The 16666-nt window shown below is 45.9% G+C and overlaps 1 pseudogene; it reads right to left on the bottom strand.

Annotated features, from left to right (window-relative positions):
* Positions 1–15465, bottom strand: part of LOC106609816 (CCR4-NOT transcription complex subunit 4-like) — a 61705-nt pseudogene extending 46240 nt beyond the window's left edge.
* Positions 15466–16666: the final 1201 nt, after the last annotated feature.

Here is a 16666-nt window from a genome sequence, read left to right as displayed (position 1 = left end):
GACCTCTGGGTAAGGCTGTTACAGAGACAGGAGAGAGAGAGGGGTGTGTTAGATAAAAGGACAGGGGGTTGTACACCGCTGGGTCCTCTGGGTAAGGCTGTTACAGAGACAGGAGAGAGAGAGGGGGTGTGTTAGATAAAAGGACAGGGGTTGTACACCGCTGGGTCCTCTGGGTAAGGCTGTTACAGAGACAGGAGAGAGAGACAGGAGAGAGGGGTGTGTTAGATTAAAGGACAGGGGGTTGTACACCCTCTGGGTAAAGCTGTCAGAGACAGGAAGAGAAAGAGAGGGGTGTGTTAGATTAAAGGACAGGGGGTTGTACACCTCTGGGTAAAGCTGTAGGCAGAGAGGCAGCACGTAAACACCAGTTTCCTGTTGTTACCAGAGCAGGCTATACCCCGACATCGCCTTTTTTTCTTTAAATGATTGTTTTATGTAGGATGCTACATTTTTGGCCAGTTGCAATTGTAAGTAGGCTTAATTTTCTTTTTTTTATCCCAATTCTATTTGTCTATATCTTTTTATTGTGAAAGATGCTGTGAAGTCTCATAGCCAGTTAAGTTATTTTATACAGGCCTAATATAACAAGTTAGCTATATTTTCAGCACCAGGCGCTGTCCACCTATTGATTGCTCTGCGGTTGCAGCGTTACGTTTCAGCACCACTAAATGGTCCGCTGGCCTGCTTTATTAGCTGACTGTCTTCTGTATTCTCTCTCTCCTCATGAAGGAAGTTAAAATGTTACTTTTGCTTTATTTTAGGCAGGTTAACTTCCTTCTTAGAAAATTACATCTGTCTGAGATTTCGTTAGATTATTTTAAATTCCATTTTTTTTTTTTTATGAAACAAATATTAAATCATTTGGGGGCTTTGGGGGGCCAAATAATATTGCCTGCCGGTCAGATTTGGCCCGCGGGCTGCCAGGTGGGGAACCCTAGGGTAGGGGTTAGACTGGGGTTTAGGGTAGCATAGGATATGGGGTAGGGGGTAGACTAGGGTAGGATATGGGGTATGGTTAGACTAGGGTTTAGGGTAGGATATGATAAGGGTTCAGGGTTCGACTAGGGTAAGGTTTAGGGTAGGATATTGGGTAGGGGTTAGACTAGGGTTTAGGGTAGGATATGGGTTCGGTGTTAGACTAGGGCAGGGTTTGGGGTAGGATATGGGGTAGGGGTTAGACTGGGGTAAGGTTTAGGGTAGGATATGGGGTAGGGGTTAGACTGGGGTATGGTTTAGGTTTGGTAGGATATGGGGTAGGGGTTAGACTGGGGTAAGGTTTAGGTTAGGATATGGGGTAGGAGTTAGACTGGGGTAAGGTTTAGGATAGGATAGGGGGTAGGGATTAGACTAGAGTAGGATAGGATATGAGGTAGGGGTTAGACTAGGGTAAGGTTTAGGGTAGGGTAGGATATGGGGTTAGACTGGGGTAAGGTTTAGGGTAGGATATGGGGTCGGGCTTAGACTAGGGTAAGGTTTAGGGTAGGATATGGGGTAGGGGTAGACTAGGGTTTAGGGTAGGGTTTAGACTAGGGTAAGATTTAGGTTAGGGTATATTATAGTGTCGGGGTTAAACTAGGGCCGGGTAAGATATGGGGTAGGATTTAGACTAGGGCAGGTTTTGGGGTAGGGATTAGACTAGGGTAGGGTTTAGGGTAGGATATGGGGTAGGGATTAGACTAGGGCAGTGTTTGGGGTAGGGCTAGACTAGGGTAGGGTTTAGACTAAGGCAGGGTTTGGGGTAGGATATGGGGTCAGGGTTAGACTAGAGCAGGGTTTAGGGTATGATATGGGGTAGGTGTTAGACTAGGGCAGGGTTTGGGGTAGGTGTTAGACTAGGGTAAGGTGTAGGGTAGGATTGGGGGTATTGGTTAGACTAGGGCAGGGTTTAGGGTAAGATATGAGGTAGGGGTGGACTAGGATTTAGGGTAGGATATGGGGTCAGGCTTAGACTAGGGCAGGGTTTAGGGTAGGATGTGAGGTAGGGAATAGACTAGGGTTGAGGGTAGGATATTGGGTAGGTTGGGGGCCGGGTTTAGGGTAAGATGAGAGTAGGGGTTAGACTAAGGTTTAGGGTAGGATATGGGGTAGGTATAGACTTGGGTAAGGTTTAGGGTAGGGTAGGAGTGGGGTAGGGGTTGGACTAGGGCAGGGTTTAGGGTAGGATAGGGGGTAGTGGTTCGACTAGGGCAGGGTTTAGGGTAGGATATGGGGTAGTGGTTCGACTAGGGCAGGGTTTAGGGTAGGATATGGGGTAGTGGTTCGACTAGGGCAGAGTTTAGGGTAGGATAGGATATGAGGTAGTGGTTAGACTAGGCCAGGGTTTAGGGTAGGATATGGGGTCGGGGTTCGACTAGGGCAGGGTTTAGGGTAGAATATGGGGCAGGGTTTAGGGTAGGGTGAGATAATGGGGTAGTGGTTCGACTAGGGCAGGGTTTAGGGTAGGATATGGGGTAGTGGTTAGACTAGGGTTTAGGGTAGGATGTGGGGTAGGTGTTAGACTAGGGCAGGGTTTAGGGTAGGATATGGGGTAGTGGTTAGACTAGGGCAGGGTTTAGGGTAGTATATTGGGTAGTGGTTAAACTAGGGCAGGGTTTAGGGTAGGATAGGATATGAGGTAGTGGTTAGACTAGGCCAGGGTTTAGGGTAGGATATGGGGTCGGGGTTAGACTAGGGCAGGGTTTAGGGTAGGATATGGGGTAGTGGTTAGACTAGGGCAGGGTTTAGGGTAGGATATGGGGTAGTGGTTAGACTAGGGCAGGGTTTAGGGTAGGATATGGGGTCGGGGTTCGACTAGGCCAGGGTTTAGGGTAGGATATGGGGTAGGGATTAGACTAGGGCAGGGTTTAGGGTAGGATATGGGGTAGTGGTTAGACTAGGCCAGGGTTTAGGGTAGGATATGGGGTAGTGGTTAGACTAGGCCAGGGTTTAGGGTAGGATATGGGGTAGTGGTTAGACTAGGGCAGGGTTTAGGGTAGGATATGGGGGTAGTGCTTAGACTAGGCCAGGGTTTAGGGTAGGATATGGGGTAGTGGTTAGACTAGGCCAGGGTTTAGGGTAGGATATGGGGTAGTGGTTAGACTAGGCCAGGGTTTAGGATAGAATATGGGGTAGGGGTTAGACTAGGCCAGGGTTTAGGGTAGGATATGGGGTAGTGGTTAGACTAGGCCAGGGTTTAGGGTAGGATAGGATATGAGGTAGTGGTTAGACTAGGGCAGGGTTTAGGGTAGGATATGGGGTAAGAGTTAGACTAGGGCAGGGTTTAGGGTAGGATATGGGGTAGTGGTTAGACTAGGCCAGGGTTTAGGGTAGGATATGGGGTAGGGGGTAGACTACGGTAGCGTACCTTTCTGCAGGCAGGGCAGAGGCCGTTCTCGTCTGTGCGGATGCGGTGCCAACAGAAGCGGCAGATCTGGTAGCCGCAGGTGCAGGGGAAGAAGTTGGCATCGTCTATCTCCAGCGACTCCAAACACAGCGGACACTCCATAGGATCCATATCCTTCACCTCTGGACTGCAGGATGTCCAAGATGAGGAGCAGAGAGAGACGTGGCAGGGGGCAGTGCAGGCTGGAACGAGACGGTGGGGGGGAGAAAGAGATTACAATACCGAACAGAAAGTCTCACCAGTGGACAAAGCGTGTAGAATTACAGGAAATTAGCTTTGAAAGTGTCACATTTTCTTTCCGCCAAACAAGAGGGGTGTGAGTGTTAACAGGAGCTGGTTGAGTACCCCTGGTGTGAGTGTTAACAGTATCTGGTTGAGTACCCCTGGTGTGAGTGTTAACAGTATCTGGTTGAGTACCCCTGGTGTGAGTTTAAATGTGATACCCCTGGTGTGAGTGTTAACAGTATCTGGTTGAGTACCCCTGGTGTGAGTGTTAACAGTATCTAGTTGAGTACCCCTGGTGTGAGTGTTAACAGTATCTGGTTGAGTACCCCTGGTGTGAGTGTTGGTGTTAACAGTATCTGGTTGAGTACCCCTGGTGTGAGTGTTAACAGTATCTGGTTGAGTACCCCTGGTGTGAGTGTTAACAGTATCTGGTTGAATACCCCTGGTGTGAGTGTTAACAGTATCTGGTTGAGTACCCCTGGTGTGAGTGTTAACAGTATCTAGTTGAGTACCCCTGGTGTGAGTGTTAACAGTATCTGGTTGAGTACCCCTGGTGTGAGTGTTAACAGTATCTAGTTGAGTACCCCTGGTGTGAGTGTTAACAGTAGCTGTTTGAGTACCCCTGGTGTGAGTGTTAACAGTATCTGGTTGAGTACCCCTGGTGTGAGTGTTAACAGTATCTAGTTGTGTACCCCTGGTGTGAGTGTTAACAGTATCTGGTTGAGTACCCCTGGTGTGAGTGTTAACAGTAGCTGGTTGAGTACCCCTGGTGTGAGTGTTAACAGTATCTGGTTGAGTACCCCTGGTGTGAGCGTTAACAGTATCTGGTTGAGTACCCCTGGTGTGAGCGTTAACAGTATCTAGTTGAGTACCCCTGGTGTGAGTGTTAACAGTAGCTGGTTGAGTACCCCTGGTGTGAGTGTTAACAGTATCTGGTTGAGTACCCCTGGTGTGAGTGTTAACAGTATCTGGTTGAGTACCCCTGGTGTGAGTGTTAACAGGAGCTGGTTGAGTACCCCTGGTGTGAGTGTTAACAGTATCTAGTTGAGTACCCCTGGTGTGAGTGTTAACAGTAGCTGGTTGAGTACCCCTGGTGTGAGTGTTAACAGTAGCTGGTTGAGTACCCCTGGTGTGAGTGTTAACAGGAGCTGGTTGAGTACCCCTGGTGTGAGTGTTAACAGTATCTGGTTGAGTACCCCTGGTGTGAGTGTTAACAGTATCTGGTTGAGTACCCCTGGTGTGAGTGTTAACAGTATCTAGTTGAGTACCCCTGGTGTGAGTGTTAACAGTATCTGGTTGAGTACCCCTGGTGTGAGTGTTAACAGTATCTAGTTGTGTACCCCTGGTGTGAGTGTTAACAGTATCTGGTTGAGTACCCCTGGTGTGAGTGTTAACAGTAGCTGGTTGAGTACCCCTGGTGTGAGTTTTAACAGTATCTGGTTGAGTACCCCTGGTGTGAGCGTTAACAGTATCTGGTTGAGTACCCCTGGTGTGAGTGTTAACAGTATCTAGTTGAGTACCCCTGGTGTGAGTGTTAACAGTATCTGGTTGAGTACCCCTGGTGTGAGTGTTAACAGTATCTGGTTGAGTACCCCTGGTGTGAGTGTTAACAGTATCTGGTTGAGTACCCCTGGTGTGAGTGTTAACAGTATCTGGTTGAGTACCCCTGGTGTGAGTGTTAACAGTATCTGGTTGAGTACCCCTGGTGTGAGTGTTAACAGTATCTGGTTGAGTACCCCTGGTGTGAGTGTTAACAGTATCTGGTTGAGTACCCCTGGTGTGAGTGTTAACAGTATCTGGTTGAGTACCCCTGGTGTGAGTGTTAACAGTAGCTGGTTGAGTACCCCTGGTGTGAGTGTTAACAGTATCTGAACAGAGAACCAATGACCAACAAAACCACACTGACTCCACAGTACCGTACAGAGAAACAATGATTGGCTTAAAAGGTCTCTGGGTTGAACATGTGTCTGAGTGAGTCTTAACCAACCACTGAGAGATAGAAAGGCTTTTATGTTCAGCCGTGTGGCCTGTTTTCCCGCTCAGCCATTGGAGGAATGAAATTGATTTAGTGGTCTAGACCTCATTAGAAGTCTCATGTTCTTCCACCCAGAGAGAGATGAGAAGAGCCATTGGAGGAGAGGTTGAAACACAGGACTATGATTTAAGTCTTAAGTGGACACTACACATAATGAGTTGCCGTTTCCGGTTTTAACCGGTTAAAGCCTTCCGGCATGCTTTGGTTAGGTTGGCGCCGAGGACCTCATCTACGCCAACCGAACGAGCTCCATACTCCCTTAGAAAGACCTTCACTTGAAAAATGAGAGGGAGAAAAAACCCAGCGATAGTACCGTTTGTCCATCTTGAGACGCCGTAGCCAGTATATTCTGACTATTCCTCAAAATAGTCAGAATTAAAACTAAAGAATCTAACGCAAGAAAAATCGGTCAATAATTTGGACGTGGAGATCTTAGTCGCCCCAATTTTACATCCAACACTAAGACGTGCATTATTTCTCAAGTGAAAAAAAGTTGCAAAACGGCGATTCCTCGTTGAAACAAACTTCACTTTGGCTACCGACTTAGACTTGCAGAGAGAAGAAAAAAATATGTACTGTGCACAAACAGCCGAAAGAACCCTTGCCAAAGCCCAAAAACACAATAAAATGTCCTGATATATGAAGGAATGGTTGTGAACTGTTTCAGATGGGAAGCGTACAAGAAGACATAACTGACCAGAGTCTTGTGAGGGTAGTAACAGCAGCCTAATTAAAAGTGCCATCAACAACATGCCCAATACTCTACACCCGTACTCATCAATATTCTCCGCTAAGACCAACAGATGACATCCTCTTTTATGTGATGACTGACGTCTGAATAGTTCATTATAAACTGACAGAGCAGACATCTGGTGTGATGTGAGGAGTGTTGTATGTCAGGGAAGGTGTGACTCATACCAACTATGAGCATTCAGACTACAGGTACAGTGCCTTGGGAAAGTATTCAGACCCCTTCCCTGTTTCCACCTTGTTACGTTACAGCCTTATTCTAAAATGGATGAAATAAAACATTTCCCTCATCAATCTACACACAATACCCCATAATGACATCACAATACCCCATAATGACATCACAGTACCCAATAATGACATCACAATACCCTATAATGACAAAGCAAAAACAGGTTTTTAGAAATGTTAGCATAAGTATTCAGACCCTTTGCTATGAGACTCGGAATTGAGCTCGGGTGCATCCTGTTTCCATTAATCATCCTTGAGATGTTTCTACAACTTGATTGGAGTCCACCTGTGGTAAATTCTATTGATTGGACATGATTTGGAAAGGCACACACCTGTCTATGTAAGGTCCCACAGTTGACAGTGCATGTCAGACAATAACCAAGCCATGAGGTCGAAGGAATTGCCCGTAGAGCTCCGAGACAGGATTGTGGCGAGGCAAAGATCTGGGGAAGGGTACCAAAACATGTCTGCAGCATTGAAGGTCTCCAAGAACACAGTGGCCTCCATCATTCTTAAATGGAAGAAGTTTGGAACCACCAAGACTCTTCCTAGAGCTGGCCACCCAGCCAAACTGAGCAATCGGGTGAGAAGGTCCTTGGTCAGGGAGGTGACCAAGAACCCGATGGTCACTCTGACAGAGCTCCAGAGTTCCTCTGTGGAGATGGAAGAAGCTTCCAGAAAGACAACCGTCTCTGCAGCACTCCACCAATCAGGCCTCTATGGTAGAGTGGACAGACAGAAGCCATTCCTCAGTAAAAAAGGCACATGACATGTCCTCGAGTGGCCCAGCCAGAGCCTGGACTTGAACCCGATTGAACATCTCTGGAGAGACCTGAAAATAGCTGTCAGAGCTTGAGAGGATCTGCAGAGAACAACGGGAGAAACTTCCAAAATACAGGTGTGCCAGTCTTGTAGTGTCATACCCAAGAAGACTCGAGGCTGTAATCGCTGCAAAAGGTGGTTTAACAAAGTACTGAGTAAAGGGTCTGAATACTTGTGTAGATGTGATCTGTTTTTTTTTAAATAGATATATACATTTGCTAAATAACAGTTTTTGCTTTATGGGGTAGTGTGATGTCATTATGGGGTAGTGTGATGTCATTATGGGGTAGTGTGATTTCATTATGGGGTAGTGTGATGTCATTATGGGGTAGTGTGATGTCATTATGGGGTAGTGTGATGTCATTATGGGGTAGTGTGATGTCATTATGGGGTAGTGTGATGTCATTATGGGGTAGTGTGTGTAGACACGTTAATCCATTTTAGAAATAGACTAATGTAACAAAATGTGGAAAAAGTCAAGGGGTGTGAATACTTTCTGAATGCCAAGTCACTAACACACAGGGACACTGACACACACAAGAGGAAGAAGTAATTATCTCACACACTCTCTCTCTCTCTCTCTCTCTCTCTCTCTCTCTCTCTCTCTCTCTCTCTCTCTCTCTCTCTCTCTCTCTCTCTCTCTCTCTCTCTCTTCTCTCTCTCTCTCTCTCTCTCTCTCTCTCTCTCTCTCTCTCTCTCTCTCTCTCTCTCTCTCTCTCTCTCTCTCTCTCTCTCTCTCTCTCTCTCTCTCTCTCTCTCTCTCTCTCTCTCTCTCTCTCTCTCTCTCTCTCTCTCTCTCTCTCTCTCTCTCTCTCTCTCTCTCTCTCTCTCTCTCTCTCTCTCTCTCTCTCTCTCTCTCTCTCTCTCTCTCTCTCTCTCTCTCTCTCTCTCTCTCTCTCAGGAAGGATATAATGAGACCGAGCTGAGTCAGAGGCACACTGGAAGACTCCCCCAGAGAGGATCATGGGTAAACAACACTCATCAAGCACTCATCGGATGTCTCATCAGAGAGAGAGACACAGCACGCCTGTCTGTAAAAAGCTCTGAATGGATGTGCTGGACAATAACAAGGGCTTTTACAATCCATCCCCCAGATATCTGTCTTTTTAATTGGGAAAGGATCACCTAAGTGTTTTACTCTAACAGTAAGCAATACAGCACATACACTACATCACCAACAGTATGAGGACACCTGCTCGTCCAACATCTAATTTCAAAATCATGGGTATTAGTTGGTCCCCCTTTGCTGCTATAACAGCCTCCACTCTTCTGGGAAGGCTTTCCACTAGATGTTGGAACATTGCTGCTATAACAGCCTCCACTCTTCTGGGAAGGCTTTCCACTAGATGTTGGAACATTGCTGCTATAACAGCCTCCACTCTTCTGGGAAGGCTTTCCACTAGATGTTGGAACATTGCTGCTATAACAGCCTCCACTCTTCTGGGAAGGCTTTCCACTAGATGTTGGAACATTGCTGCAGGGGGACTTGCTTCCATTCAGCCACAAGAGCATTAGTGAGGTCGGGCACTGATGTTGGGTGATTAAGCCTGGCTCGCAGTCAGCGTTCTAATTCATCCCAAAGGTGTTCGATGGGGTTGAGGTCCGGGCTCTGTGCAGGCCAGTCAAGTTCTTCCACACCGATCTCGACAAACCATTTCTGTATGGACCTCGCTTTGTGCACGGGGGCCTTGTCATGTTGAAACAGGAAAAGGCCTTCCCCAAACTGTTGCCACAAAGGTGGAAGCACAGAATCGTCTAGAATGTCATTGTATGCTGTAGCGTTAAGATTTCCCTTCACTGGATCTAAGGGGTCCGAACCACGAAAAACAGCCCTGACCAAGGTTCTCCTCAGGCTCCATCTTATTCTCGTTCTCACAGAGAGAGAATGTCTCTTCAGGCTGCATCTTATTCTGGTTCTCACAGAGAGAGAATGTCTCTTCAGGCTGCATTCTGTCCTGGTTCTCACAGAGAGAGAATATCTCCTCAGGCTGCATTCTGTCCTGGTTCTCACAGAGAGAGAATATCTCCTCAGGCTGCATTCTGTCCTGGTTCTCACAGAGAGAGAATGTCTCTTCAGGCTGCATTCTGTCCTGGTTCTCACAGAGAGAGAATGTCTCCTCAGGCTGCATTCTGTCCTGGTTCTCACAGAGAGAGAATGTCTCTTCAGGCTCCATCTTATTCTGGTTCTCACAGAGAGAGAATATCTCCTCAGGCTCCATCTTATTCTGGTTCTCACAGAGAGAGAATATCTCCTCAGGCTCCATCTTATTCTGGTTCTCACAGAGAGAGAATGTCTCTTCAGGCTCCATCTTATTCTGGTTCTCACAGAGAGAGAATGTCTCTTCAGGCTCCATCTTATTCTGGTTCTCACAGAGAGAGAATGTCTCCTCAGGCTGCATCTTATTCTGGTTCTCACAGAGAGAGACTGGTCTGCTAAAACACATCCTTGTAGACATTACATACATATGCCTTTTCTCAATTGGGTTAGCACAACTCCTGCATCCTCTTCTCAGTCCTCACTTCCTTTTGACAAAGGTAGAAAATAATCAAGGAGAGGCGGCGAGGAGAGGGAAAACGGACAAAAATACCTGGGCTAGGGCCCACAGACCTGGGCTAGGGCCCACAGACCTGGGCTAGGGCCCACAGACCTGGGCTAGGGCCCACAGACCTGGGCTAGGGCCCACAGTCCTGGGGTTGGCAGCCAAGGACTGCTAGTATGTGAAACAATGGCATGGTATTCCTACTGTATCTCACATAGCCTGGTTGGCTTCATGTCTTTCTGTTGTTCCTTCACTATATACTGTCTATAGAATAGCCTGGTTGGCTTCATGTCTTTCTGTTGTTCCTTCACTATATACTGTCTATAGAATAGCCTGGTTGGCTTCATGTCTTTCTGTTGTTCCTTCACTATATACTGTCTATAGAATAGCCTGGTTGGCTTCATGTCTTTCTGTTGTTCCTTCACTATATACTGTCTATAGAATAGCCTGGTTGGCTTCATGTCTTTCTGTTGTTCCTTCACTATATACTGTCTATAGAATAGCCTGGTTGGCTTCATGTCTTTCTGTTGTTCCTTCACTATATACTGTCTATAGAATAGCCTGGTTGGCTTCATGTCTTTCTGTTGTTCCTTCACTATATACTGTCTATAGAATAGCCTGGTTGGCTTCATGTCTTTCTGTTGTTCCTTCACTATATACTGTCTATAGAATAGCCTGGTTGGCTTCATGTCTTTCTGTTGTTCCTTCACTATATACTGTCTATAGAATAGCCTGGTTGGCTTCATGTCTTTCTGTTGTTCCTTCACTATATACTGTCTATAGAATAGCCTGGTTGGCTTCATGTCTTTCTGTTGTTCCTTCACTATATACTGTCTATAGAATAGCCTGGTTGGCTTCATGTCTTTCTGTTGTTCCTTCACTATATACTGTCTATAGAATAGCCTGGTTGGCTTCATGTCTTTCTGTTGTTCCTTCACTATATACTGTCTATAGAATAGCCTGGTTGGCTTCATGTCTTTCTGTTGTTCCTTCACTATATACTGTCTATAGAATAGCCTGGTTGGCTTCATGTCTTTCTGTTGTTCCTTCACTATATACTGTCTATAGAATAGCCTGGTTGGCTTCATGTCTTTCTGTTGTTCCTTCACTATATACTGTCTATAGAATAGCCTGGTTGGCTTCATGTCTTTCTGTTCCTTGTCTATAGGAGGTAGGCCTGGGTAGTGTTCATTAGGCACCAAACTAAAGAAAACGGACCTGGGAGGGACTACCTGAAACTTATAAGAAATGCTTGTTGTCCTTTTTCCGTTGCAAAACGTTTTGCTACGGTGTGCACTAATGAATGTGACCCAGGGGTTCAGCCAGTGTAGGTGGCTGTAGTTCTGTCTCACTAGGGGCAGGGGAGAGGCCAGAGAAAGAGAGCGACACACACACACACACACACACACACACACACACACACACACACACACACACACCTAGAGGAAGGAGAGTCTAAAAATACCCTGTCCCATCCCTAGCATGGAGAGAGGAGGAGCCAGATCACTGGTCCTCTCTTTAAAGGGAAGTGGTGAAGGAAGCATGGTGCTCTTCGACCCCTCTCCAGCCCCTCCCCTTCTTCTCCTGCCTGCTCTACATGTAAGGCCATCAGCCCTTCCTGGGGCCGGCCCCCGTGTTACAGCCCAAATGGAGCCCTATTCCCTTTATAGTGCACTACTTTTCACCAGGGTCCATAGGGCTCTGGTCTAAAGTAGTGCACTATATAGGGAATAGGCCTGTGGTCTAAAGTAGTGCACTATATAGGGAATAGGGCTCTGGTCTAAAGTAGTGTACTATATAGGGAATAGGGCTCTGGTCTAAAGTAGTGCACTATATAGGGAATAGGGCTCTGGTCTAAAGTAGTCACTATATAGGGAATAGGGCTCTGGTCTAAAGTAGTGCACTATATAGGGAATAGGGCTCTGGTCTAAAAGTAGTGCACTATATAGGGAATAGGGCTCTGGTCTAAAGTAGTGCACTATATAGGGAATAGGGCTCTGGTCTAAAGTAGTGCACTATATAGGGAATAGGGCTCTGGTCTAAAGTAGTGCACTATATAGGGAATAGGGCTCTGGTCTAAAGTAGTGCACTATAAAGGGAATAGGGTGCCATTTAGGGGACAGCCCCACTGGACACAGGCCAGAGGTGGGGTATCCGAGTGGGCCCTACCCTGACTGGATGGCTGACAGGCCTGTAGAGTGGAGCTCGTCTGACTCAACCTCCTGCATGTGTCTAGTATGAAATTAGAAACAGCCACGGATGTATTTTTAGCCTCCCAGTTAAGTTACTGTCCAGTGTTGAGACTCGGGCTGAGGTTTCCCAGGATGCAGTCATGGTAGGATCTGTCTGTCTGGCTACGGAGGGAACCACCCACAGTGGTCGTTCCTACCAGGCGGCGTAGAGGGGAGCTGTGCCTGCACCATATACTCTCACTACTGGTGTCCCCCAGGGCTCGGGTTCTAGGTCCTCTCCTCTCTATAGACCAAGTCACTCTGCTCCTCACATGGTCTCTCCGATCATTGCTGTGTTGACACTTCACTACTCTTCTATATTTAAATCAACATTTACATTTTTATAATTATTTCTCTCAAAGACTTTTGTATATTGTCCCATACAATAATCTGTACTCTTTACTTTTGTGCCAAAAAAAATAGAAAAATATTTTAGGGACCCCATTGCAGTTTCCCTGCGACAAAAGTAGGGGTCGCCACCCCACCTTTGAATACCACTGCTCTATACCATCAGTAGAGTGACATACCACTGCTCTATAACATCAGCAGAGTGACATACCACTGCTCTATAACATCAGTAGAGTGACATACCACTGCTCTATAACATCAGTAGAGTGACATACCACTGCTCTATAACATCAGTAGAGTGACATACCACTGCTCTATAACATCAGACTTTTCCTCACACAGGAAGTGGCGCAGGTCCTAACCCAGGTACTTGTCATCTCCAGTCTAGACTGCTGTAACTCTGTTGTCTGGGCTCCCCGATGAGCCATCCAAAAAAAACTTGCAACTTATCCAGAATTTTTATTTTACCTTTATTTAACTTGGCAAGTCAGTTAAGAACAAGTTCTTATTTACAATGAAGGCCTAGGAACAGTGGGTTAACTGCCTTTGTCCAGGGGCAGAACAACAGATTTTTACCTTGTCAGCTCAGGGATTCGATCCAGCAACCTTTCAGGTTACTGGCACAACACTCTAACCACTAGGCTACCTGCCACCCCACAACGAATGACACAGCCCGCCTGGTCGTTCAACATTCCTAAATTCTCCCACGTCACCTCACTCCTCAGCACACTCCACTGGCTTCCAGTCGAAATTCACATCATCTTCAAGACCATGGTGCTCGCCTACGGAGGAGCAGGGAACTGCCCCTCCCTACCGTCCGGCTATGCTCAAACCCTACACCCCAACCCGAGCACTCGGTCCTGCCACCCCCTGGTCTCTTGAGGCCTCCCAACTAGGGCTGGGAAATATAGACTAAAAATCATATCTTGCTTCTTTCAAATTTATGGGCGATTGTGGGGGTATGCATGTCCGAGCTGTGTGCTAGTCGTTTAAAAACAGACAGCTCGGTGCTTTCAACATGTCAATAACTCTCACAAATACAAGTAGTGATGAAGTCAATCTCTCCTCTACTTTAAGCCTGGAGAGATTGACAAGCATATTATTAATGTTTGCTCTCTGTCTACATCCGAGTGCCAGCCGTGCATGCCCTGTTCTGAGCCAAATGCAATTTTCCAAACCATGGAGGATTAGGGCCTTGTAAAATACCGCCATGCAGAGAACATGGACAAAATCCAAACATGAAAACGGAATTGAACAATATTCAGTAAAGTTTATCATAAGACATGAACAGAATGCTTCAGTGATTCGTATTTCCTGCAACTTTCTAAACAGGCAACGAGATCCCCTGTGTGTGTATGTGCCTGTCTACCACTTTGTGTAGAATTTAGCAAAAATGCTAATAAAAACTGTCTCCTGGTAGATGGAAAGGCTTTCCCAAAAACTTTCTCAATTAAATGTTAACTACAAAGTAGCCTATGCTTACCTGACAATGATTATCTTTATTATTTACAAACTCTACCATCATGTGCGCTACAAAAACACTGCTAAACAACAGCCTCGCTAGGAGCACGTTAAAGGGTAACTACACCCCAAAATATCTAACTGTTTTAAAGTCACCATTGGCCTCATGGTGAATCCCTGAGCGGTTTCCTTCCTCTCCGGCAACTTAGTTAGTAAGGATGTCTGTATCTTTGTCGTGACTGGGTGTATTGATACACCATCCAAATTGAAATTAATAACTTCACCATGCTCAAAGGGATATTCAATGTCTTTTTTTTAACCATCTATCTAGCTTGCTGGTCTTTTTGGCTGAATCTGTGTTTGAAATTCACTGCTAGACTGCAGAACCTTAAAGATAATTGTATGTGTGGGGTACAGAGATGATGTAGTCGTTCAAAATCATGTTAAACACTATTGCACACAGGGAGTTCATGCAATTTTACTCCTTAACTCAATACCATTGTAATACATTTGGAAAGACTTCAAAAACATATTTCCACTTTAACATTACTATACGGAGTATTGTGTGTAGGCCAGTGACAAACTCATTTTAAATTCAGGCTGTAACAACAAAATGTGATAAAACTAAAGTGGTGTGAAAAGTTTAAAGGCACTGTATTTGACAGATGCTTTACACTTTTTTTTAAAAAGCCGGTCAAGTGACGCGAATGTAGCTAACTTGCTAGCGCTAGCGGATGAAGCTAGCAACTCTCGGTAGGCTAGCTAGACAGACAACCCAAGAATAATAAACAAAATTGAATACTTATGACATTATAAAAAAAATATATATTTTCATATTGTAAACAAGAACACTACACTACTTTCAGCGGTATAAACACGTTTCAAACGAAAAAGAAGTGTCAGGTTTGCTATCTGTTAGCTAACTTGGTTTAGCATTAGCAGAAAAGGAAAACCGTTCAACATTGACAGTGCGGCCTATCCCTTCCCGGCAAAGCCTGCGACTCTCCTACTCAGATTACCTCCAAGACCTGCAAGCATTTTTGGGCGAACCTTTTGACTTTTCCACTGCTCTTATAACACGAACTTCGAAGACAGGGGTAGGATATTTGTGAATGATGGGTTTGTACTCCATCCCCATTTACTTTTGTAATCATTTGCAAGCAATCTGGCGCTAGTTTCAGGCGAGAGTTTGAGTTACTCACCCTGTCTATTTTGCTGGGATTTCTCTCCAGGGGATATCCAGACCAAACTGGGGCAGGGATTGATTATATTTCTGAGCTGGCAACTTTATTTCAGTCAGCGTTAATATTCAATTGTAGTTGTATTTCTTGAGAAAACGCCTTTATTTTTCTTTTCAGCCTCTGTGTAATGAAAGCGGTACCTTCTCTTCTTCTTCGTGTGGTCTGACAGACTAGAGGCTTTGTTGCGTATTACTGCCATTCACAGGTCGGAGTGTGAATTGCACATTTTGTTCAAATCAAATCAAATTGTATTGGTAAACATATTTAGCAGATGTTATTGCATGTGTAGCGAAATGCTTGTGTTCCTAGCTCCAGAAGTGCAGTAGTATCCACTTCACAAAAAAGGGAAAAGGGGAATGGGATTTATTTATTTTTAATTGCACCACAATATAACCCTACCACAGGAGGCTGGTGAGGGGAGGATGACTCATAATAATGGCTGGAACGGAGCGGACGCAGTGGCATCAAATACATGGAAACCATGGAAACCATTCCACATCAGCCGTTACCACGAGCTCGTCCTCCCCAATTAAGGTGCCACCAACCACCTGTCAACCCTACATATACTCCACTGTCCCCAACAAGCCCACCACCGCTTCCCACTACTTTGGCCCTACCAGATCCTACAACAGGGTTTCGGCCTGGGGGGCCGGAACCCCTTCTCTCAAAAACCCCATGTAGTTCTTCTACACTTAAACCTCTTGACGCCCAATAACTTATCTGCTGCTGATACCACTAGATTAACCTTCTGGGATTTCCATTCCATCTGTGCGGTACAATTAATGACCATAGCAATAAAAACTCAAGAAATCATACCTTACTAAAACTCATCCACTCTGGCTCTCTCTCTCTCTTCAGGCTTACTCACTGACGGGCTCCCAGTGGAATCACTCACCCTTGGGCTATCCTCTAGTCCCTTCACTGCCTCAGCATAGGAAACTTTCTTCCCCACTCGAAACTGGCAATCTCAACCTGTTTGTCCCTCACAGGGCACTTCCGCATCCCCAGCTGCAGTTAACACACAGTGCTTTTTTCTATCCCAACTCTATCCCAACTTTACACTCCCGCTGACCATGCCCTCCTGCACATCTCCCTTTTACACAGTGCTGCAACATGTCTGAATCCTTGGCACCTAAAGCACCGTAGCGGGTTCGGAACATGGGCCCTCACAGAATATCAAATATAACCTAACCTGACCTTCTCAGGTGGAAACTGAGTCAAAGCTAACAAAACAGACAGGGTATTGCCACCGGGGCTACATCTCATCAAACGGCGGGCGTCACAAATACCAGCAATATTATTTTTCCATTTGATCCACCCCACTGATCACTCCTTTGAGCCGCGCCTTGCTCCGGATTGCAAAAGCACGACACAGGTTGAGCCCTGAGACGCGTGACAGA

Source organism: Salmo salar, chromosome ssa07 (assembly GCF_905237065.1).
Source record: "Salmo salar chromosome ssa07, Ssal_v3.1, whole genome shotgun sequence".
In the NCBI taxonomy this organism is placed as follows: Eukaryota; Metazoa; Chordata; class Actinopteri; order Salmoniformes; family Salmonidae; genus Salmo; species Salmo salar.
This window is presented reverse-complemented; position numbering and strand designations above follow the sequence as displayed.